Source organism: Alligator mississippiensis, chromosome 1, assembly GCF_030867095.1.
Source record: "Alligator mississippiensis isolate rAllMis1 chromosome 1, rAllMis1, whole genome shotgun sequence".
In the NCBI taxonomy this organism is placed as follows: domain Eukaryota; kingdom Metazoa; phylum Chordata; order Crocodylia; family Alligatoridae; genus Alligator; species Alligator mississippiensis.
The window spans coordinates 215,776,670-215,800,339 of NC_081824.1; the positions used below are offsets into that span (position 1 = coordinate 215,776,670).

The window sequence follows — 23,670 nt, forward strand, 5'->3', positions numbered from 1 at the left end:
CGGCACTGGGAGGGGGGCTCTGGCCCCCTCTGAGCCTTGGTGCCACTGTGCACAGTCCACCGTAGCTCTGTCTGCTCCACAGCGTGGCCCCCCCACCAGGAAAGGGCTCACACTCCCTGGCTCCATGACAGAGGCTGCTGCCCCCATCAAGAGCCCTGCCCCATCACCACTGCAGTGGTGGTGCAGAGGCACAGCCAGACGCAGGCCAATAGAGCCCCTTAGGTGTGAGGCAGGGAGGGGAGTTATTCCCTCTCCCTCCAGCATCCAGCAGAGGGGGCAGGAGGTGGCTTATTCTGCCACTTGCCCCAAGCAGAGGGCAAGTGGCAGTGGTGGTCAGGGTGGGCAGACTCAGTTGAGGTGCCCTTGGGGGCAGTGGGTGGAGAGGGGGAAATAACCGCCCCTTCCTGCTCCCTCTGCCTGAGGGGCCATGCTGGCCAGTGTCTACCTGTGCCCAGCCCCAGTGCTGCAGCAGCGAGGAAGGAACACCCAGCAGACTCAGCTCAGGTCCCTGCCAGTGGGACAGGGAGGGGAGGATTAAACCCCTCTATGGCCAGTTGAGCCAAGGCTACTGTTGGGGATGGCCATGCCCTCACCTCTGGAGCAGCTAGCATGGAGAAGTGCAGGTCCGTGCTGGTGGGACAGGGGAGGAAGGGAGGGAATAAACTGCTTTCCAGGGTCAGCATCTGGCCAGACTCCTGCCCCTGCCTTTCCCTGCCTGTCCCTGCTCTGGCTAGGGAGTGGAGGGGTGAGGCCAGCCCTACTCTGCTGGAGCACAGAGCCCAGCCCAGAGAGCATTCCAGGATGCTGGAGGACTCTGGTTTAACTTAAACCAGGAAGGAGTCTGGGACAGACATTGCATAAACCAGTTTGAGCTCAATCAGTTAAGTCTGATACTACATTCAGCTGGGTTTATCTCAAACCGTTTTCAGCCATATTGAAACTGGTTTATGTGCACTGAACATCTGTTCTGTTACAGGTTTAAACCAGTTTCTGATCACTTAAATCGATTTATGTGTAATGTCTGTCCCTAGCCAAAAGGACTACAAACCAGACAAGGCATTAGCCTAATGCCTCAGAAGAAATCTAAGGAGCAGCAACAATGAGCAGATAGCGAATCATCACCTTTGCTAGTGAAGACCTGACAGGAATAGAAAAGGGACATATTCAGACAGGAAATGAGCTGCTGGCTATGCTCTTTAGAATGAAACTATTCCATCGGGTCATTGTTTGGGCCCCAGGTGCATGTATAGTCTCATATTCATGAAAGAGCCATTGCTGATTCCACCCAAGTGACCACGGTGCATGCCATTGGCAGTCCAGTGATATGGTACTGCGCAGGGGTATGGCTGTTGTTGGCAATACCTTCCAGCAGGATACACCTTCCAGGGTATAATATGGATGGCTTTGTGGAAGAGGAGATGTAGTCTATCAACATGCTGCAATACTTTATCTTCCCAAATTGGAGAGTCTAGTCAAGTTAGCAGAGCTCTTAACATAGGATGGGTTATTACAGATAGTAAAATACTTTCTCTGGACCTGGTGGTCCATAATAATACAAAGGGTCGCTACTTGTGGATGAGTGGGTTGGAATTTGACAGTCAAAGTAGCCACACAAAGTGGTAGTATAAGGCAACAGTTCAGAATTGCTGTAGGATACCTGTTGCATGAAATAGCTGCAGCCTCAGGACAGCAATGGAGATGAAATCTAATACAACTGAAGTGTAGTAGCAACAAATCTAGCTGAACTCTGAGCCTCGGCCATTGTTTGACTTGACTGCAAGACGAATGTTGTCTGAGCAATACAGAAAACCAGCAGAACATGGTCTTAGAGAATGAACATACCATAGGGGCAGAGGAAAGTCCTCTAACAAACAAGACTTTGCAGACTGATTCAAAAAGACCCTACCTACTTGAAGAATTTTGAGGCTTAATAGGCTACAGCAGCATGGTGGTAAAGTCCATGTCTCTAAAGGGCTATAATATGAAATATAAATATTACAAGCACATAAAAGCAATTAGGGTTGGAAGATTATCTTTTAAAAGGAAACAGTCATTGGCAGGGAAGAGAAAATAAGTATTATGTTGTCAATATGTGGCCAGGGTTGCATTACTATGCAGATTTACAGATAAGGAATCTGGCAGAATGTGTGACTTGCCTAAGATCATGCAGGGGTGATTCTGCCAATCTTGCTGATATTGAGGGGTTTTGTACTCTCTGAGGGATTGCCTGCATAAGGATGTTAGTGTGCAATATGCTAGATTGTGAATTTACAGTACATTGGCCACTGTATGTGGATGCCCAGTATGAGCACTCCTAGAGCAAGCCACCTTATACAAATGCACTCTTTGAACATAAGAAGAGTACCCACATGGGAAACAGTGCACGGTAAATTCACACCCTAAATTAACTACACACTGGGCATATCTATATGTGCATTAATGTGCTTTTCCTAATGTGCAATAAATTTAGTACCTCCAATAAGAGGTACTAAATAAATGCACACTGGGCTGCACTAATGCACTGTAGTGCAAGCACACACTTCTTAGATTACACTTAATGCATGTAGCTTATTCTACTGTGCATTAATGCGGTGCATAAAAAAATGCTAATATGCTAATGCACAGTAGAATAGGCTACTGTGCAGTAAAGCATACATGTAGATGCACCCACTAACTTTCTTGTGTAGACAAGCCTTGAGTAGCCCTAGCCCCATGGAGTCAGATGCAACTAAATATAACAGTAGCAAAATCAGGCTCTTATTAAGTGCCTGATTTAGGGTCTGGAACTCAAATTGCCTGCATCTCAACTCTTTACTCTAATTATGAGACTGCATATGACAATTCATATCAAGAACAACCCTGCATTGGCAAAGGTAAAGATTAATTAATCCAACAGGCCTTTTAAATCTTTAATTTCTGGCAGTCTCTGAATTTTTTTAAATTGTGACAGGCAAAGAGAACAGATACTGTAATTTCATGGTTTAAGATTTTTAGCAAGTGTTCTTGAGTGAATTCCCATTATAGGGTTAACCATTTGTGCCAGCAGAACTCAACTATAACTCAATAGAAAATTAAAAAGAAAAACAAATAAAAAGGATAAAATGTTGAAACAAGCTGAAGCAATACTCTCCTGGGAGGAAGAAGCTAAAGCAATTGAGGAAGGATCATTGGCAAAAGGCCAGAGACACAAAAGCCCATGAATGCAACAGAAAAATAACACAAAAATGTGTAACACTCACCCAAAAGGAATGGACAGGAGGAAAGAAAGAAGGAAGAGGAACTGCTGGCTAACAGATAAAAAGCCAAAAGGTGTCAAAAGTCAAAATAGCTGACCATGAAGAAGAGAAACAATAACAACCTTGTGGTCACACATTCAGATAAAGAATGTTAGGGCATTCATGACGAGAGGCCGACCGGCACACAAGGATGCTTCATTGCAGTTAAGGCATGTATATCTTTAATGAGAGAGTGCTTGTGTGCTTCCATACATGATGGGGGTATGTATTTGGGATCCAAACTCTTAAAAATATGTAGAACATTCTGTACCAAGTATATAGCAGACATACTTTCTAATACTTATAATTTTAGGTTTTTCCCCCTTATCTAACAACCCTTCAAATATATCAAAGATACGACCTTTCTTCATTGAAGACCATTTTGAGGCATGCTTGAAATTTAGAAGAAATAAACATTAGTTGAGTTAGCTAAACAAAGGCAAAAAATTACATTGTAAAAATATTTCCCTCATCCTGTCCTTTATTCAAAAGAGAATTGATCAAACCTAGGCCTTGAAAATCATACACACCTGAAAAGTGAAAACCGAGAAGGGAATAGGCAGGGAAGGGAGGACCTTTGTGGCTCAAACGCCTTATATTTATCCTTAGACAAAAAGCAATATTTGTTGAACACATGAAAGCAACTTAGGCATTGGTATAGTAGAGTATTGCAACATGGTCAAATAGAAAAATTTCCTCTGATCCAAAGACTATCTCCTTTAGATCTGAAACACAACCAGCTGAACCAGTTTTCATCTGGGTTTTAAAAAGTTCAGGTTACGTTTAAACACAGTTTTCAAATTTGATTTTTCAGATGACCAGCAGTGGAGCGCCACCAGCCCCCACCATGTCATTTAGGACGCTGGGATCTGAACCCCTGTGAAAACCATTGCCAAGCTGACCGGCCCATGTGACTGGTATATGGCATCTAAAAGTGGACCTTGTGCAAGTAAGTTGCAACATTTTAACTTAAGTTGTCATTTAAAACTGGCTTTTTTAAACCTAGGCAAAATGGCCACGTGCCCACTAATTTTGGCTTATATCATCCTTATTTTTGTTTTCCTTAAATGAATGGGAAATCCTGTATTAGTGAAACAAAGATAAACCACTCTCAAGTGGAAATGAGCATTTTTTCTGGGGTTTGCTATGACTTTGCTAGTGTACAAACTAGTGTAAAAGACTTTCTTGCGTAGATATGGCCATGAGTTAAACACATTTTCTCTCCATTCATGCAGGCCAACCAAACCATCTGCAAAGAAATTTAGACAGATTGTCTTAAAACAATGTTTATAGCAACGTGAAGTCACAGGGTTCCTAACCCACTGTAGAGAAGTCCTAAATCTAAGTATCCTCCACAGAGGAGAAGAGCCAACATATCACCAAAGGGATATACCAAAGGGAGCCAACATATCACAGAAGAACTTTGAAGCTCAATTAATAGATAGTCTTTCCTAGCAACAGGGAACATGAGGCAGCATGCAGGCTTGCATTCTAAACAAAATCTATATTAAGAGACAGGTAGGGAAGAAGAGCCTTAGGAAACAAACACAGGGAGGAACAAGGGAGTGAAATAAACTACATTTACAGAGCAGCAGCAAACACCATTTTAAAAAGAGAGTCTTTAAAGTATAAATAAAAATACACTAAATACAGCTGCACTGAAGGGCTGCACTGAAAATTGGAGGATTTTATTTATTCATTATGTCCATACAGCACAATAAGTCCACGGTGGAGTAAAAGGCAGAAGAATTTAGAGGAATTCAATTTCTCTTGAATCCATTGAGCAAAGAGAATGGAAACCAAACTGTAAAGAGACCCAGTAGAACTCCCCTCAAAAGAGGGAGGGCAGGTCTAAAACAACACAGAGATGGAAAATAAAGTAAGGTGGCTAGAAGCTATAAAAACCACAGAAGAGGAATTCATCCAAAGCCATTTCAGTGCAATACCTACATTTGTTGTGCCATTGTCAATAACAGTGATGAGTAGGAGATGAAAGAGAGCCAGGGAGAGATCTACACCACTGATGATCAAGTGGCAAGTACTAGTGAAAAGGATCCAACAGAAAGAAAGAGGCAAGTAATCCTTATTGGTGACTCTCTTTCCCAGCATCACCTAGGGGAAAATTCTAGCCAAAGATACCTGTCAACAGTAAAGCAGGACAGTATCTGTCAATAGATCGCTGGGCAAAGGATGACACGAGACATTCTGTAGAAAGGGAATTGCATTGGTGGTACATCCATAAAGGAAGGCCCAGTCAGGATCACAGGGAACATGAAGAGAACTTCAGAAAAATAAGGTTAGCACAAATGCAGTCCTCAAAGAAACTTTCACTCCCAAGACGTGCAAATAGGAGAAAAAATTCACAAGCGCTGGACTATGAGATATGACAAGAACAGATTAGATTACCACTGAAGCAAGTAGGTTACAAACTACACAAGTACAAACTGGCAAGAATTTTTACACACAGTTTAAATTACCTAGGAAGGTTGGACTTGGGGTTGGGGGGGGGGGGGGGGGGCATCTCTTCATCCAACATGTGCTTTTAATATCTAAATAAAGCAGAAGCTAGAATTACTTTAAGATTAGAAGTACTAATGAATCAAACTGTCTATAGCCAAGTTCAAAGAATATGGAGGGGGGCCTAAAATAACTAGAAGCGTAACAATGGTGAAGGCTATGATCTATCTGGCCTAACTACAATCTGGTGGGTTTATTCTCTTAACTAGGGTTGGTATATAGGGGTACCATTTATAAAGGAAAGGTGTTACATAAATAGCAGTTGGTGTTAATTCACAAGCAATAGTAATAGCAGCAGCTTGCAGTTTGTCAAGAATATATGTTAAAAAAGGGGAAATAGTATCCTTGGAAAATGGGGGTAGCCATTGCCAGCAAGTGAATGAAATGTGCTAGGAGACACTGCAGATTCTATTGAGGACAGAGAATTAACAGAGAGGGATACAGAGAAGCAGAACAATGGGCAAATATGATCAAATTCACCATGGGAAAACATGGACTAATAGATCTAGGAGAAAAACAATTTGAGTAATGGATATGCAATGGGAAAAAGTCTGAAAAAACAGAAATCTGCAGAATTAGAAATATATAGGAATTAAAGGAATTTAGGAAGGCATAGATCTTGAGAAACCTGGAGTTTATTCCTGGCTCTGTTACAAATTTATTGTATGACCTTGGGCAAATCCCTTTGGCTCCCATGTTCAAATACTACAGTGAACCTCCAAGCATTACCTTGGCTTACTATACATGTACAGTCCCACTGACTATAACAAAACTATTCAAACTGACAAAGCTGAGCACATGAGCATGTGCTTGCAGAACTGGGGCAGTGCTGAGCACCATAGAAAGGCTCAAAAAAGTGAGAAGGCAACTAAAAGAGCTAATACACCAAAAGCAGCATATCATGGAGCAATGCATTTCTGTCTCACTGTGGCATACTTGCCCTGGGAATATTTCATTTGTTTCGATATATAATCGAGAGAGCCACTAAAGCAATTTTGAAAAAAAAATATGGAGCACAGATTACATTAGCTCTACCTTTGTTAGCTGGGCAATAGTAATTCAGTTGAATAACCAGTGAATTTGCAGGCTATGGCCACATTTGGTTGTTTTCCTAATCTAAACAGAGCCAAAATAATTAAGAAATATAATCTGTTCCAAAACTAATAATACCCTACTAACCATTTACAAATATCAGAAAGATGTAAAGAGTTGGAAGGGGGGTTGTTGTCTTTTTTAGATCGGTAAAGTTGAGCATGGTTAAGGGTAGTTTAGGCTGGGAAATCTCAACTGGCAGTAAGGTCTAGATTTTTAAAGATATTTAGCATAGGCGGATTAATGCACAGGCCAGCTGAACCTAAGCCCAGGGGCCCCTGCCAAACAGGGGCCCCTGGATGCCTGGAGGGCAGGCATGGGGGAAAGGAGGGTCAGCTTGGAGCAAACAAAACCAGAGGACAGGCCAGGACAGGCATACATGATGCGGTGGGCTGTGGCTGTCGGGTACTGGGTGGGGCATGACTATGCTGGAGCCCTGGGAGTGGCCAGAGCAGGGGCAGGCAATTATTTCAGGCGGAGGGCCTCTTACTGAGTTTTGGCAAGGCATCGAGGGCTGCATGACAGGCAGCCAGGGGCAGATAAATATTAACTTCCTAAATTTTTTAGGGGCCCTGCAGGCCGGATAGAATGGCCTGGTGGCTGCATCCGACCTGCGAGCCACATTTTGCCCACCCCTGGGCCAGAGCCACCGGCAGCAGGGAGCAGAGGTAGGCATGGTGCAGGGCTGAGACCCGCCAGGAGTGGGTCAGCCCCAGCGCAGCCAGGTCCCAGCCCAGCCTGTCCGTAATCCTGTACATTTGCCAGGCACTGCTGCAGCTGGATTGAGCCATGGCAGGGTGAGAGGCTGCCCCCCGGAGCTTCGTCCATGCTGCACATGCCCAGTGGGTAGCAGCTCCACACCCCTGGTGCCACCCAGCTACCGGGTGATGTTGTGCAGGGTCCTGTATGACTGCTGTGGCTCCAGTGGGGACCTACGGACAGAGGCGGCCATGGCTCCTGCCCTGGGCCTGGGGGGCAGCATGCTACTGCTCCCGCCCCTGGCTGCAGTGGGGAACATAGGTTGGGAGGGGAAGGGTGGGCCTGGGCCTGGGGCCCTGTGGCAGGGCACTGTTTATGCCTGCCACTTTAAGGGCCTGGAGCTGGCAGCTGCCAGGTGAGGGCAGCCATTTTGAATCTGGGGCTGCCCATATAATCAAAGCATTTTGCTGCTGGAGGCAGGAACAACATTGCCTGGCTTCTGGTATCATCTGGAGGTAAGGGCAGGAGCTGTAGGGGATGGTCAGGAGGCTCCTGGGTATGACCTAAAACTGCACCCTGCTGGGAGTGGGTGGCCTGGTGGGGCTCCCAGTGGTGCAACAGCCCCCAGGAAATGCCAGGCCAGTTACCACCCCAGTGAAAGGTGGGTCGGGGTGCCTTAACCCCTAGCCCCCACAACCAGGTGGGCTACCCCCTTTTGTAGGGTCTGGAAGGTGGGCCCCATAGAGAAAGAGTGAGGCCATAGACTCGGGAACCTGTCTGGACTTCCCCTGACTGGCCCATGCTGGGACCAGGAATGGAAGGGTTGAAGGGCCGGGGGCCCGCTGCGAGGGACGCCCAGAGCTGAGGACCTGGGGTTCTGACTAGCCTGGAGGTGGGCCAGGGCTAGAGAGCCGAAGGTCCCAGGGGGACCACACCCAAAGGGGAAGGGGTTCAGGGAGCTATGGTGCCTAGTATGAAGGCAGATGAGACTGCCTGAGGAGAGGAATCCAGGCGGGGTTCAATTAGGAAGATTTTGGGACCCAGTGTGGGGGCCGGTGATGAGGATAACATCTAGATGCCATCTGTGAGGCTTGGGCTGCGGTGTAGGGGAGGAACGGAGCCGCAGATAGCACCCCCTGGCATCAAGGCAAGAAATGGAAAGCCTCCCGCTTTATTAACAACAACTAATCAATTATCAACAAGGTGTGGTGAGCAAGAAGGCGAGTGGTTAGCTCAGAAGCAGGTGGGCGGGCCCCTGGGAAGTCGGCCTCAAGAGCCCCCCCCCCCCCCCCCCCCCCCCCCCCCCCCGTTACAGGCCCCAATGAATTTTAATCTGACTCTGGTATTTAGGCGTTGCTCTGCTTTCAAATGTAAGGCCTAAGTGACATAAGCTATTTACAGTCAGAGGTGTCAAAACAGTTCAAGTAGACATACTTAAGCTAACTATAAACTCCCTGGCTTGGGTATTAATAACCAGGTACTTGGCAAAACGGAGCCCACTGTGGTCTGCAGACCTCACCAGGAACCTCTGTAATGTTATCTGCTAGTTTAAAAGTAGCTTGAGCACAGCTACATAAGCTGATGTCACACATATGATTGTAGCATAGCCATAGGGCCTTGTCTCATGGGACACTCAATGGGCACGTCTACACGTTCATCAATGTGCCATAATTATGTCACATTAAGTTTAGTACCTGTAACAACAGGTGCTAAATGCGCCATAATCAGAGCAACTGTGCATTAGCACAGATGAACATTATTTTTAGTGATGTTAAGGCACATTAGACTAAATCTACTGTGCATTAATGCATTAGCATAGGTTTTGCTCAGCATGCTAATGCTCAGTAGAATTAAACTTCTGTGCATTAAACGTCTCCTGTAGATGTGCCACATATGCGGCAGTATTAAAGGTAAAAAGTATTTTGAGCAATCACATGGTAATGTTTACTACAATCGCTAACATACACAACTTTCCCATTGTCCGTCCCAGCCCCGACACTGCACTAGAGTCTTCAGCTGGCTCTGATGTGGTGCCAGGGCTGGGACCAACAGTCAACTTATTTGGTCCCAGCCCTGGGACTCTCTAGTGCTGTGTGCACACAGCTTTCAACTTGAACCTGGAGGAACCTGATAAATGAAAGATCCAGGATCCTCCTCCTTGTCCCACCTGGAGGCTTGGTACAGCAGAGGGGTCACTAACATATGTGACAGCTGGATGAGGACCAAAAATTCCTCGTAGTATCTCCAGGGAGAAGGCCAACGATAGCTGAATATGTGTTACTTAATCTGATGTGGAAATACTCCTTGCGCAAAAGTCACAACTTTCCTACAATATGCACACACTTAGTATGTGTTTTACTGCTTGAATACACAATTGGTCACATTTTAAGCGCACTTAACACATGCTAAATATAACATGCAAAATGACCTGTAGATGGCCAAGACTCTTTTTCAAAAGTGACTTGCACACTTAGGATCCTAAATCTCATTGGCTTTCAGTATTTTAGGCCACATTTATATAGTTAACTTACATCCTAAACCCAATATCCTGGTGGGCTAATTAGGTGGGGGTGGGCTAATTGACCCTGACACATCATCCAAAGATCAGTGCAGAAAAGAATTCACTGCTTCCGATTTAGGAGACAGTCTGCCTGGAGCAGTGTAGAGTGCTTCAGGGCATTGTGACTGTGCAGGGTAAGATTATAGTGTAGACTTACCCTTAGGCTCCTAAGAAACATTGAAAATCGGGCTTGCTCCTCAAAGTTGCTTATGGCCAGGTTTCCCAGGGTTTTTAATGGGAGCCTCGGACAGCACTCGCCCAAGAGTTTTGAAGGAACTCAAAGGTGAAATTGCAGAATGTTGGCAATAGTATGTAAGCTAATGTTACAAATGGCCTCTGTGCCAGAGGACTGGTGGATTGCCAACATAACACCCATCTTCAGAAATGGCTCCAGAGGTGATCCTGGGAACTGTAGGCTCATGAATCTCACTTCCATCCCTGGCATGTTGGTAGAATGTATAAGAATAAAATCAGCAGTCACATGGACCAAATATGATCTGCTGGGGAAGAGCCTGCATGGCTGTTGTATCAGGAAACCCTGCCTCACCAGTCTACTTGGAGTTCTTTGAGGGTTTTAACAAGCATGTGGACAAGGGGGATCCAGTGAGATAATACATTTGGATTTTCAAAAACATTTTCAACAAAGTTCCTCACCAAAGGTTTTTAAAAAAATGTGTTGTCACAGGATTGGAGGGAAGGTTCTTTCATGGATTAAGAGCTGGTTAAAAGATAGGAAGCAAAGGGTAGGGCTAAATGCCAAATTATTCTGGGTAGTCAGATCCCAAACCGCAGAAGGATTTCACCAAGCTAAGCAATTGGGAAAAAAAGTGGCAGATGAACTTCAGTGTTGACAAGTGCAAGGTAATGCATATGAGGAAAAATAACCTCAACTAGATATATACACAACACTGGGCTCTGAACTAGCAGTTATGACTCTGGAAAGAGACCTTGGAGTCACTGTAGATAGTTCTCTAAAAACATCAGTTCAGTGTGCAGCGGCAACTAAGCCAAAAGAAAGTTGGGCATCATTAAGGGAGTGAAAACAAAACAGAGATCATCATCATACCATTATACAAATCCATTGTGTGCCCACGTCTTGAAGCCCACATTTAGACTTCAGGAAGGCCTTCGATACGGTATCCCACACCATACTGGTAAACAAGTTAAGAGGCTGTGACTTGGATGACTACACGGTCCGGTGGGTGGCGAATTGGCTAGAGGGTCGCACCCAGAGAGTCGTAGTGGATGGGTTGGTATCGACCTGGAAGGGTGGGGGCAGTGGGGTCCCGCAGGGCTCGGTCCTTGGACCAATACTCTTCAATATCTTCATCAGCAACTTGGACGAGGGAGTGAAGTGTACTCTGTCCAAGTTTGCGGATGACACAAAACTGTGGGGAGAAGTGGACACGCCGGAGGGCAGGGAACAGCTACAAGCAGACCTGGACAGGTTGGAGTATGTGGGCGGAAAACAACAGAATGCAATTCAACAAGGAGAAATGCAAAGTGCTGCACCAAGGGAGGAAAAATGTCCAGCATACCTACTGCCTAGGGAATGACCTGCTTGGTGGAACAGAAGCGGAAAGGGATCTTGGAGTCCTAGTGGACTCCAAGATGAACATGAGTCGGCAGTGTGATGAAGCCATCAGAAAAGCTAATGGCACTTTATCGTGCATCAGCAGATGCAAGACGAACAGATCCAAGGAGGTGATACTTCCCCTCTATTGGGCGCTGGTCAGACCGCAGTTGGAGTACTGCGTGCAGTTTTGGGCGCCACACTTCAAGAGGGATGTGGATAACCTGGAGAGGGTCCAGAGAACGGCCACTCGTATGGTTAAGGGCTTGCAGGCCAAGCCCTGTGAGGAGAGACTGGGGCACCTGGACCTCTTCAGCCTCTGCAAGAGAAGGTTGAGAGGCGACCTTGTGGCTGCCTATAAGTTCATCACGGGGGCACAGAAGGGAATTGATGAGGTTTTATTCAACAAGGTGCCCCCGGGGGTCACAAGAAATAATGGCTACAAGCTAGCAGAGAGCAGATTTAGACTAGACATTAGGAAGAACTTCTTCACAGTTAGAGTGGCCAAGGTCTGGAATGGGCTCCCAAGGGAGGTGGTGCTCTCCCCTACCCTGGGGGTCTTCAAGAGGAGGTTAGATAAGCATCTAGCTGGGGTCATCTAAACCCAGCACTCTTTCCTGCCTATGCAGGGGTCGGACTCGATGATCTATTGAGGTCCCTTCTGACCCTAGCATCTATGAATCTATGAATGAATGAATCTATGAATATTGTGTGCAGTTACAGTCTCTACCTCTCCAAAAGAATGTAGTATGATTGGATAAGGTACAGAGAAGGGCAACCAAAATGATCAGGGGTTTAGAGCAGTTGCCAAATCAGGAGAGACTAAAAAAGGGCTAGGACCTTTCAGTTTGGAATGGAGAAGGCTGAGAGGGGATATGATAGAAGTCTGTAAAATCATGAAGGGTATGGACCAAGTTAACAGGGAACTGTTGTTTACCAAGAACCAGAATACCAGAACTAGGAGGCACCAAGTGAAATTCATAGGAGATGGGTTTTAAACTAACAAGAGAAAGTACTTTTTTATGCAATGTGTAGTGAACTCGTGGAATTCATTGCTACAGGAGGTGTTAGAGGCAGACTAAACAAATTCGGGGATGATAGCTCTATTAATAGCTATTGAACAGAATGGTTGGTGATGTTTCCTGTAGCATCTCTAAACCAACAATTGTGGTTGCCAGGGAAAGTAATGAATTAGATATATCTGGTTCAATGCTCTCCCTCTAAAGTATCCACTCCTGCCACTGCTAGAGACAAGATACTGGGCTAGATGGACCATTGACCCAGTATCGTACTTCTTACGTTTTTATGTTCTAGCACCTTTGAAAATCTGAGCTGTGCCCCTGAAATTCTGAGCAAAGCAAATTTCTTTAAAACTCTAGGCTAAGCCATTATGTTGTGAAATAGACTCTGTCAGAAACTGATGAAGGCTCCATAGTCAGAATCTACATCACCAGTGTCTGATTTGACAGACTACTACTGAAGGCAGGGAAACCATCTTGCAGTTGCAGTGGGTTGAGCGGGTTGCTTTAATAGTTAGGTTTCCATGCATAGATTCTCGCTTCCAAATTTCAAACCATTATCTACTTGAAGTCTATGCTTCATGGCTGGGCACCATCTCCAAGTCTAGGATAAGGGATGTAGTGACTGCTTTCTTTGATATGCAATGATATTCTTTTGAACAAAGCTAACACAATCAGGATACAATATTCTTCAGTAGAATAGGCTGAAAACAAGTACTTGCTTAATACATCTTTGTAGATTCTTTCAACTCATATTCAAATCATGCTGCGCATGGGTTTTTGTAATGAAATAATAATTGCCATTGTGTAAGCACAATATTTTCTAAATCGCAAGGCGAATCTGGCCTTTGGTATTTCTGGCTCTAATCATCTGAGCTTGGCTCAAACAGCTGATCTTTATGCATATATATGGCCTACTGAGATATAACAAGCATTGCAAAGAAACAGTCAAGACTCAAAGCTGCAAACCTGGTCTGCCCCCATGGTTCTGTGGCTATAGAGGACACCACATTACTTCCATGCTGGAGGCCCAGGACTTGAGAGCTGGCTCCTGGGGCTGGAGGCCCCTCAGAGGGGACGCGTGCTCTGCTCTAAGGAAAGTGCAGTTTTCACTGACTGCCCTCTCACAGCTGCTGCCTTGGGGAACTGGCCTTGCAGCCTTGCTGCAGGAGGCCGCTTTTCCTTCCAAGCCACAAGGGTGACTGCAGCTGCATGTGCTCAAGCGAGTTGGGAGGAATGAAAAGGGGAAGGAGGAAAGGAGAGGGGGATGTCATAGAATGAGTCTGCCCCATAGGAAAAGCACTGCTCAAGCCCTTGTGGCCCCAGGCCAGCACTCGCCCTGTGCTCTGGTGGGGAGAGGGCTGGCATGTGTACCCCATGCTCTCCTGCTGCCCAAAGGAGTAAGGAAAGGTGAAGATGAAACCTCAGCTCAGATACCATTTCCGCAAATGAAATGAAAAAAAATAACGAGCAAGAAGCTTTTGAACTGCATCATTTCTAGAAAAGCAGCTAGTGGATGCACACACGCACATACATTACCACACATACATTACCACACAAACATAGGCACGTGTATGCTTACCACCCCCCGGGCTCTTGCTGTCTCCCATCCTGGCAAGCATACCCACTCCCTGTTTCTCCCTATCTCTCTCACACCGTGGCTCAGGTTTAAACTGAGCAACTTAAACAGAGTTCTGCCACGCATGTGCTGATAATATTGCCAAGCCTAAGGAGGGCATGGGGGGGCAAGAAAAGAATAATTTTTGAAGCCCCCTTTTTCCTACTAGGAGAATTGTTTGCAGATAGGGAAGATGGATGTTTAACTAGCTTTGTGGATCCATTTAGTAAAGTCAATATGCAATTATGCAAAAGTCTATGATAATGTGCCACAGATGTAGATAGCAACACACTGGCATAAAAGTGGTGGTGAAGGGGGAAGGGGAGGATATTGTGGACATGTGTTAACTCTTTCTTTGAGGTGAGGGAAGTGGGGGTTGATCGCCTGGCTCCTCTTTCCTTTTGGAGGCATTATCCTCTTTCACACCCAGACACATGCCCTTTCTTCTCCCCCTGCCCCCCCCAGTTGGGCTTCCCAGGTGGCGATCAATTAACAGGCTCCCAGACGAGGTGTGAGACTTGTCCCCTCACTCCAGCCTTGGCTCCGCCTGACCCCTGCCTCCCCCTGCCTTCACTTTCCACCTCCGGGCTCCAGCAGACAACAGAGGCAGCTGGTACTTGAGAGAGGGAGGAGGGAGGTGCGGGGGATAGCATTCATCCTCGCGCTTGTCGCCCGGCCTTCATCCCATGAGCACACCTGAAATAATAGCCTCGGCCACCAATAAGCCGCTTTGCCCCCCCCGGGGCTGAGGCTGAGGGAGGCCGGCGGGGCCCCGTCCCTGCCTCCAGCCCCACTTCACACCCCCATTTGGCAGGGGGCTCTGCCCAGCCCCCTGCAGAGGGCAGCTCCAGCCAAGCCCTGCAGGCCGGGGCAGCGGGCTGGCCCTCCAGGCAGGGCGGCGCGGGGCGATGCGCGGCTCTTGGGGCCACTTCTGTCCGGCCGCGGGGGAGGAGAGGGGGCAGCTGCCCCGCGCTCCCGGGGGCGCCTCAATGCCCGTGCGAGCAGGCAGATCGGACTGGAGCAGACGCGCGGGGGGTGGATCTCTGCAGCTGGGACTGGGGGGCGGGGGCTCGTGGTGCCCGGCGGGGGGAGGCGCTGTGCCGGGGGGGGCGCCCGGCAGGTAGGGCCGGGGTGGGCTGCTGAACAGGGCGAAGTGGGGTCCCAACAGCCCCCCACAGGCCGGGTCCGTCCGGGCGAAGGCGCTTCACCTGCCTCGTGCGGCAGCCCTACCCCCCAAAGCCGGACGGCGGGTCGCCACAGCCGGCAGCCCTGCTCTCCTCCGTGCCCGGGACCCGCCAGGCACCGCTCCAGGCCGCCTGACGTCTCCCTTCTGGGCAGCCACCAGCGAGGCTCGGGCGGGTGAGCTGCGCGGCTCCTAAGCCCCCGCGAGCCGGGGCGGGTCCCGGTGGTCGGCTCCCCCAAGGGACAGCCGTGCTGCCCCTGCAAGCGCTGCTGGTGTGGCGGCACCGCGCCCGGCGCCTCCGCCTCGCAAGGCTGTCATTGGGACGGGGAATGGCGAGCCGGGCTCCACGCGTCTCCTCTCCTGGGCGCCCAGGTGCATCGCCGGTCCCCTGCCAGCCGGCGCGGCGGGCCGGGCCGGGCCGGGCCGGGCCGGGGGAGTCGCACAGGCGGCGTGTGCGGCCACGCTCCGCAGGCTGGCCACTCCTGGGAGGCACTGCCGAGCGGGGCACGTACCTGGCGGCTGAGCGACTGATGCTGCTGGCTCCAGATGTGCTTCTCGTGCAGGGAGGCAGACTTTGAAGTGATAGAATATATAGTACGTATAATGTAGGATACGTAATATAACCTATAATGTATACTGCAGGTAGCGTCAAACTCTTTCTCTACAGATGTATGCACATTAACATCTCATGGATATTATTTAGATATGTATAGATAGCAGAGTATATCATGGAATGCATTACACAGGATATATTGCACATTATGATGCATTAGAGTATATAATGGCATGTATTGCATAGTCTATATTCAAGGTTCTGCTGCATTATAGTGTATCATATCATGTATGACGTATATTATACATTATGCTGAATTACAGTATAATATCATGTCTTGCATATATTATACATTGTGCTGCATTATAGTATAGCATATACTGTATTACATATTCTACATTACACATTATGCCGCATTGTATTATATCATATAATGTATTACATATATATTCTACATTATGCTGCATGATAGTATATACTGTCATGCATTACATATATATTATACATTATGTTGCATGATAGTATATATTGTCATGTATTGCATATATTGTATTATACATTATGTTGCATTATAGTATATCATATACTGTATTACATATATTATATTATACATTGTGCTGCATTATTGTGTATCATATAATGTATTACATATTCTATATTACACATGCTGCATTATAGTATATCATATAATGTATTACATTGTATTATACATTGTGCTGCATTATAGTATATCATAATTTATTACATATATTATACATTGTGCTGCATGATTGTCTATCATATCATGTATTACATATTCTATATTAGACATGCTGCATTCTGGTATATAATAGCATGTGTTACACAGACATGATGCTGTTATAGTATCTAATATAATGTATTACATATATTGTATATTATATATTATACATTATATTATATATCAATATACGAATAATATGCATAAGAAATGTTACTGTACATATATAGAGAGATAAAAAGTTTGGCACTCCATACAGATATAGGCATATATTAAAATAAACCATTTCAGAATACTTAACGTTTCATAATGTTTTAGAAGCCCCTTTGATTGTCAGATTTTGCTCTACATGTAGGCTGACATGAAGTTAAGTGTTGCTGGGTTTTTTACTTGCTTGCTTGTTTGATTGTTTGTTTTAATTTAAAAAAAGGGGGCTGATTGCAGTCAGTCTCTATATAATTTTAATTTACTACCCCGTCTAGAAAGCTCGAGGTAGCTTTTGTAAACTCTCCTTCTCTTGGCTTTTTTTTAAAAACCCACAGCATCCTATACTCTGTGAGCGCTGAAAATTTAAGGGGAAAATCCCCAACTGCTGCGTGTCCCTAGGAGCATCCGGGCAGGGAGCTCCCGCAGCACGTCTGCTGGAGAATTGATTGCGAAATGAAACCAGTAGAATAGCTGTTCCCACGTCTTAAAAGCACCGTAGAAATAAGGCAGTACTCACCTAAATGCCCTCCCCCTCTCCAGAACGATATATTTTTTCAAACGTCTTTCGCTCCTTAGGTGGAGTTTGGGGTTGCTCGCATGTGAAAGATGCCTTTGCCTGGGGAGAAGCCTAAGGTACCTACATCCCCGACCCCCCAAAATTCTCCCAGAGGAGTATTAAACCACGTCCAAATATTCATCCCCAATTCTCTCTCTCTCTTGCATCTATCTAGATGTCCAGTTCTGTCTCACACGTGTCATTCAAACTGTCTTCACGAGCTCAGTCTCAATGTAGCTGATTTGCATGCAATGTATTTGGGCACTTTAAACTGGAGCTCACAGGATATTTGAATGTCGTAAAAATAAATATAAATAAATAAATCGATAAATCTACAGCTCTTGTGGCCAGGGTGAATTTTCTTTCCTTTCTGCCGAGACGCGGGACGCCCCTGGCCTCTCCAGTGCCAGCTCCCATCCTCTCCGAAAAATGTACTTGTATCCCAAAGAAAGTTGCAGTAAATCCTGGCTGTAGTATTTTCATTGCCCAGTAGACGGCGCAAAAGCTCAAGCCTTCACATGCAAAACAATCGACCAGATTTTTTTTTTAATTAAGCAACCAGAAATCTACCCAGCAATTTTTTTATTAAGGGAAGTACAGCAACATAAATGGCAAAGCGAGGAGCCTTTGAAATATGGTTAAAGAAATTTGTTCGACGACTCCACGAAATACTAATATTAATCACTCAAATGATAAACATCCCAAGTGTAATTGTGGTCCTGTTACGGATTGTAATTTAAAATACAATAAATTGACTAGCGTCTTCCTAGAGTAACTCCGTTTACATCGTGCGCCCATATCAAGTTGTAACGAGGATCTTTGTAGTTATCTTTGTGACTTCGGTCGTTCATTTGCTCCCAAATCATTGAAATATAAATGTTCAAATAGTAATGTACCGGGTAACAGGCTAAAAAGCTCGGACTTAGTCCTAATATTTCGCGGAAACCGTCCCTCCAGACGATTGATATGACCAAGGAAAATATAATTCTAGCCCTAAGTGCGACTCCCTCCTTCCCTCCCCAATGTAAAAAGCTTTGGTGATATTACCTTTTTTTTTGTTTGTTTCTGAAAGATTCCCATTTTGCCTCCCCTCTCCATTCACTGTCTGGGCTGAACAGTGAAAAAAAAAAAGCCCAGGCTACTAACTCATTTCTCAGTTAATTTTATTAAAAATTTATAGCAGTGTTTAGAAAGTTTTAAGGCAACCGTAAATTTTATTAGGAATATTTTATGCAGCCCTCCATTTAATTAATAAAAGACCTCTATAACTTCTAAAAATGTCAGAAGTGGTAATTATGTTAAACAGTGGAGAACCTCCCCCCCATTCCCCTCCATCCCCAAGAGTCCAAAGTCTCCTAAAGATTTGGAAGAGAGAAGTCGAATGAAAGCATGTCTTTCCTTTGCAAAGTGCATTTCGGACATTAGCTATTCAGACTGTTTACTGAATACAGTGCCTTAACTATTTTGTCTGTGACTGTTGGATAGCACAAGCTGACCTCCAGTTGACTCCTGAACTGGACCAGGCGCTCTTTGTTTTCTGAAGCAGGATCCAGTAAACAAACCTCCTCCCTGCCCCACAGTCCCCCTCGCATAGGGGCACTTGATTCCCATCTTCACTTAATCCCTTTCAGTTAACCTCCTTTTATTATCACCTTTTCAGCTTTTACCCTTTAATAGATCTTTAAATAGTTTTTCACCTTGCTCCCAACCATTCATTAGGCTTTGACTTTTTTGGTATCTTCACTCCTATCACTTCAACCTCTTATCTGCAGCATTCCTTTATTATCTCTCCGCTCCATTTCAAATCTGTTTTCTTGGGGGGGGGGGTCCTAATTTCAGTTTCAAATGTAAATATTAATGTGGAAAGAATATACTCTTTGGCTGATTTCCACCCCCCCCCCTCCAGTTGCAAGCCCCCCATCCGTGAGTGCAACATCAAACTATAAAAGCAAGCAGAAAACTAGAAAATATTTTAGTGTTACTAGGGATGACTAATGCGTTCCTTAAAGTAGGAAATTCGAGCTGATTACAAGTCTTATTTATTATGTGATAAGCTAATGTATACAAATTCCACCTAATGGAGGAGTTTTCTTCTGCTTCTGAAGCATTTTTTTGTCTGAATCATCATCATCATGAACTTTGAAAACTCTCCTAACTCATGTGAAGGGCCTCGCTCATACAAATCCAAATTGCAAACTTCTGGGCGGGGGGGGGATAAAGTGAAGGACTTATCTCGAAGCAGTGCCTACGAGGCTTCAGAGCAAAACATCTTCAATGCTGCATCTGTTCAATGCCGTTGGAGGGAAAGGAGGACGAAACAAAAAAGATCTATCTCCAAGATGCAGTTATGCAGATTTTCTGCCTAATTGCCTGTTTCTCTGGAATAATCCCTGAAAAGCCCCGCTGGTTATTTTTATAGCATACTGATAAGTGTGAAACAGCAATCGGACCCTAAAGTTTTGGCCAAAATAGTTCCATTTCCTAAAAAGGCAGCAGTTGGAAATGTGTGGGTCGCTGCAGTCACAGCACACATAAATGTCGTTGGGAGTTTACTGAGATAGTGGGGAACTGTCCGTTTACTTTTCCCTTTTAATAGATGATTAATTGCTGCCCGGTTAGTCTTTTTATGGCCACTATATTGCAACTCGAGCCGTCCTCAGTGCAATTTCTCTCAGCAAGCCCCAACAGTAATAACTGTTTGCTAATTGTAAAATCCTTATCCAGAATGAGGTTTGGGCAAACAATTTGTACTACTGTAATTACATTGTAAAAGTGTTTTAGCCGCGATTGTTCTGAATTAATCTTATGCCTGGTAGTGACGTTAGGTTCAAGATTAACCAGCCCCCCCCCCCCCCCCCCCAAAAAAAAGAAGGGTTGTATTTCTGGAAGGTAAGCTATAGCTTCCTCTGAAAGCAGCCTGTGAAGCAGGGCATAGCTGCCCGAATTAAATAAATATAGAGATCAAACCTACGGCTGTTAACAGTACAACAACTGTTTCTAATACTTCCAAGAAGGGGGAGGATGTGTTAGGGCATTCAAATGTTCTTACCTGGAAAGCCTTTATTTTCATCGCAGGTATAAAAGGTTGTGTTAGAGCAAAAAGTGGGGGGGGGGGCAGGGCAGGGTGGGGAAGGGGGTTGGAAATCGAAGCTGGCTTTCTTAAAGTTTGAAATGTCGCGGCCAGAGATGGACTAAACACTATCTGAAGGCTGCTGGTTGCTCTTCTCTAAGAAACCCCGCAAAAGCAGTTTTGCCCAAGTGCATTTCACAGTCAGTTCTGTCTGGGAGATTTGACTAGAATTAAGCCCCCTATGCAGCTCATTTAGGAGTCCTTGGATCTTTATGGGGCAAGAAGTTATTGTTTCATTAGGTATCCCCACCACAGCCCGTTCCTACCTGCTGGACTTGATCTTTCCTTTTCCTAAATAGATCTGCAACCTCTATCAGCCAGGTACAATATGAAACAATTGCACCCCATTGCAGACAGAGAGAAAGGGCATTTTAGGATACCACGGAGCTCTCTTAATGGCAAGCTTGATAAAAACAGTTTGATTTTGCATCTTCGCTGCAACTACAGGTTCAGAAGAGTCGCTTCATTTTGCTATCGAGCCTAAATCAGTTTTGCCCCCCTTTTCCCCTCGCCTCCCCCTTCTCCGTCCCCGCACACACTTTAAGAAAAGATTTAGGTGGCAGGCGGGCGTTATGTTGCTGCTGGGAATTCTTTCTCTCCATGTTACGATCAAGACTTTGGCCTGGCCGAAATCTTGAGTGATTCGTTTAATTTTATTTTTTTTTTCTTTTGGTTGTTGTTAAGACTTATTGACTGGGCACCCGAAGAGAAATAGTTTGAAAAACGCCGTCCCATTGCCACCCCCCTAGTCCAGAACCAGGGAGGGGTTTTAATAAAGAACTAAACCGAGAAATGACTTGCAAAGGAACCTGGAGTGTTTGATGGCAAAGAGTGGCTTTTGTTTGGAGGAAGTCTCCCTTTAGTGATCCGGCTTCGCGGGGGCAAGTTGTTGCCTTGAAATAAATAAATAAATAAATAAATAAATGAAAGTTGCAGCTGGAGGAACACGGGAGACCACTATCTCCATGAGCCACAGCCGGCAGAGGTTGGATCCTGCCGGGTCCTGAACGCACCCCCGCAGGCAGGGCTCGCAGCTCCGCAAACGGGGGCATGAGAAACAGGGAAAAGCTGGCACTGCCTCGCTTTGGAAAGTAACCTGCCAGCCCCTGGGGAGTGTGATGCGGTTCATTCAGCACCCTCTCCCGCCGGGCTAGCCGGATCGGGCGGTGCCTTGCTGGGTGGCAAGGGTTAAAAGCTGGTCTTTATTTAGACTAGAGGTATATACTCTCTGTATTAGGCATCACACAGATAGACATAGAGACACCCACACGCATATACATATGAATGATGATATATATGTGCGTATATACATGTGTGTCTATATGTGTGTGTATATATATATATATGTGTATAGGTTGTAGCCGTGTTGGTCTAAGGATAAAAGTCTAAGGTCTTTGGGTCAAACAACCTTGTCTGTCTGTGTGTGTGTGTATATGTGCGTATACATATATCTCGTGTGTGTGTGTATGTGTAGTGGTATGTGTAATCGTGTGTGTATGTGTGTGTGTACACACTTTGCTCCCGACAAGAGAGGGGAAGGGGCCATTGCCCTGTGCGTGTGCCCGCAGGTACTGGCGCTGCAGAAGAACAAGTGCCCTGGCTGGCACTGGTGTGGTGGGGTGTATGTGAGGGGGGGGTGGCACTCCCCGCAGATCGAAGCTCCCTGCTGATCGATTATTTGATAATTGATTTTCCCCTCCACCAATGGGAGGGAGGATTGGGAAGCCCGGCCCCTGATTGGCCCGCCGCTCCTCCACTGCTGCCTACTGAGATTTGGGCGAGCTCATTTGCCACCAGAGTGCGGGGGGGGGAGTTTTTTTTCCGAGGGACTTGGAGCCTGTGGGAGAGAGAGAACTGGGAGGAAAAAAAAAAGCAAGCAGAGCCCAGCCCAGCCCGGGCTCCCGGCGGCGGGGGCTGAGCGCTGGTGCAGGGGCAGGGGCGGGCAAGGGTTACCACAGGCTGCTCAGCAGGGCAGGGGTTGCAGCACCGGGGTGCAGAGCAGGGGCTGGAGGGGGTCCTCAGTGCAGCTTGGACCTGGGGGAGACACTGCGGGGTCAGCAACGCAAAAAAAAAAAAAAAAAAGGAGGGGGGGGCTGGCAGGTCGTGGGGCGAGTGGGTGTGGAGGCCTGGATCCCGGGCGGGATAGGGTGGGCAGCCTCCGTTCCCGGCAGACAAAGGACAGGGCCGCGGAGCCGGGAGGCTGCGGGTGCAGCGGGGCCGGGGCCCGGCCAGTGACAGAGCAGAGGGGAATAAAGGGGCTAGTGGCTCCCGGGTGTCCGCCCGGCGCCTCAGACCAGCACCCGTGATCATCATGAGGATCATCATGATCATAATGTCCACCCAGGGTGTGTGTGTGTGACAGGACCCAGCGGCGGATCATCTGGCCGCAGCCCCGAGCCATGCTTGGAGAAGGAGAGCTGCGTGTGCGTGTGTGCGTGTGCATCTGTGTGCGGCTCGGAGAAGAAAGGATGTGCGAGCCGTAACCCTGCTCCTCTCGGCTCCCCAGCACTGGGGCAGCGAGCTGGCAGCCTCTGCCATAGGCGCTTCTCTCCTGCCCCATCCCCAAAACCAGTGCTCCAGACGCTTGGGGTGTCAAGGGGGGAGGGGGGCAGGGACACACACACACACACACACACACACACACATAGGATTCCTCCCAACACACACACCTTCCATAGGATTTATCCCACCATACACATATACACACAAACACACACACACACACCCCCCTTGCTTAGGATTCCTCCACCACACGCACCCCCTCCCCTTGCACAGGATTCCTCCCAGTACCCACACACACACACACACCTTGCATAAGATTTCTCTCAGCCAACACCCCCCCTTACATAGGATTTCTCCCACCACACGTACACACACACACACACCTTGTGCAGGATTTCTCCCACCACACACATACACCACCGCTGCACAGGATTTCACACCCCCCCG

The 23,670-nt window shown here is 46.6% G+C and overlaps 1 long non-coding RNA gene across 2 annotated transcripts in view; it reads right to left on the reverse strand.

Moving 5' to 3' along the window:
• Window positions 1-18,023, reverse strand: part of LOC132246624 (uncharacterized) — a 71,038-nt gene extending 53,015 nt beyond the window's left edge. For both annotated transcript variants that reach the window (XR_009457994.1, XR_009457995.1), the window contains exon 1: window positions 17,553-18,023. This is a non-coding gene — a long non-coding RNA (uncharacterized LOC132246624). The remainder of the gene's footprint in view (window positions 1-17,552) is intronic.
• Window positions 18,024-23,670: the final 5,647 nt, after the last annotated feature.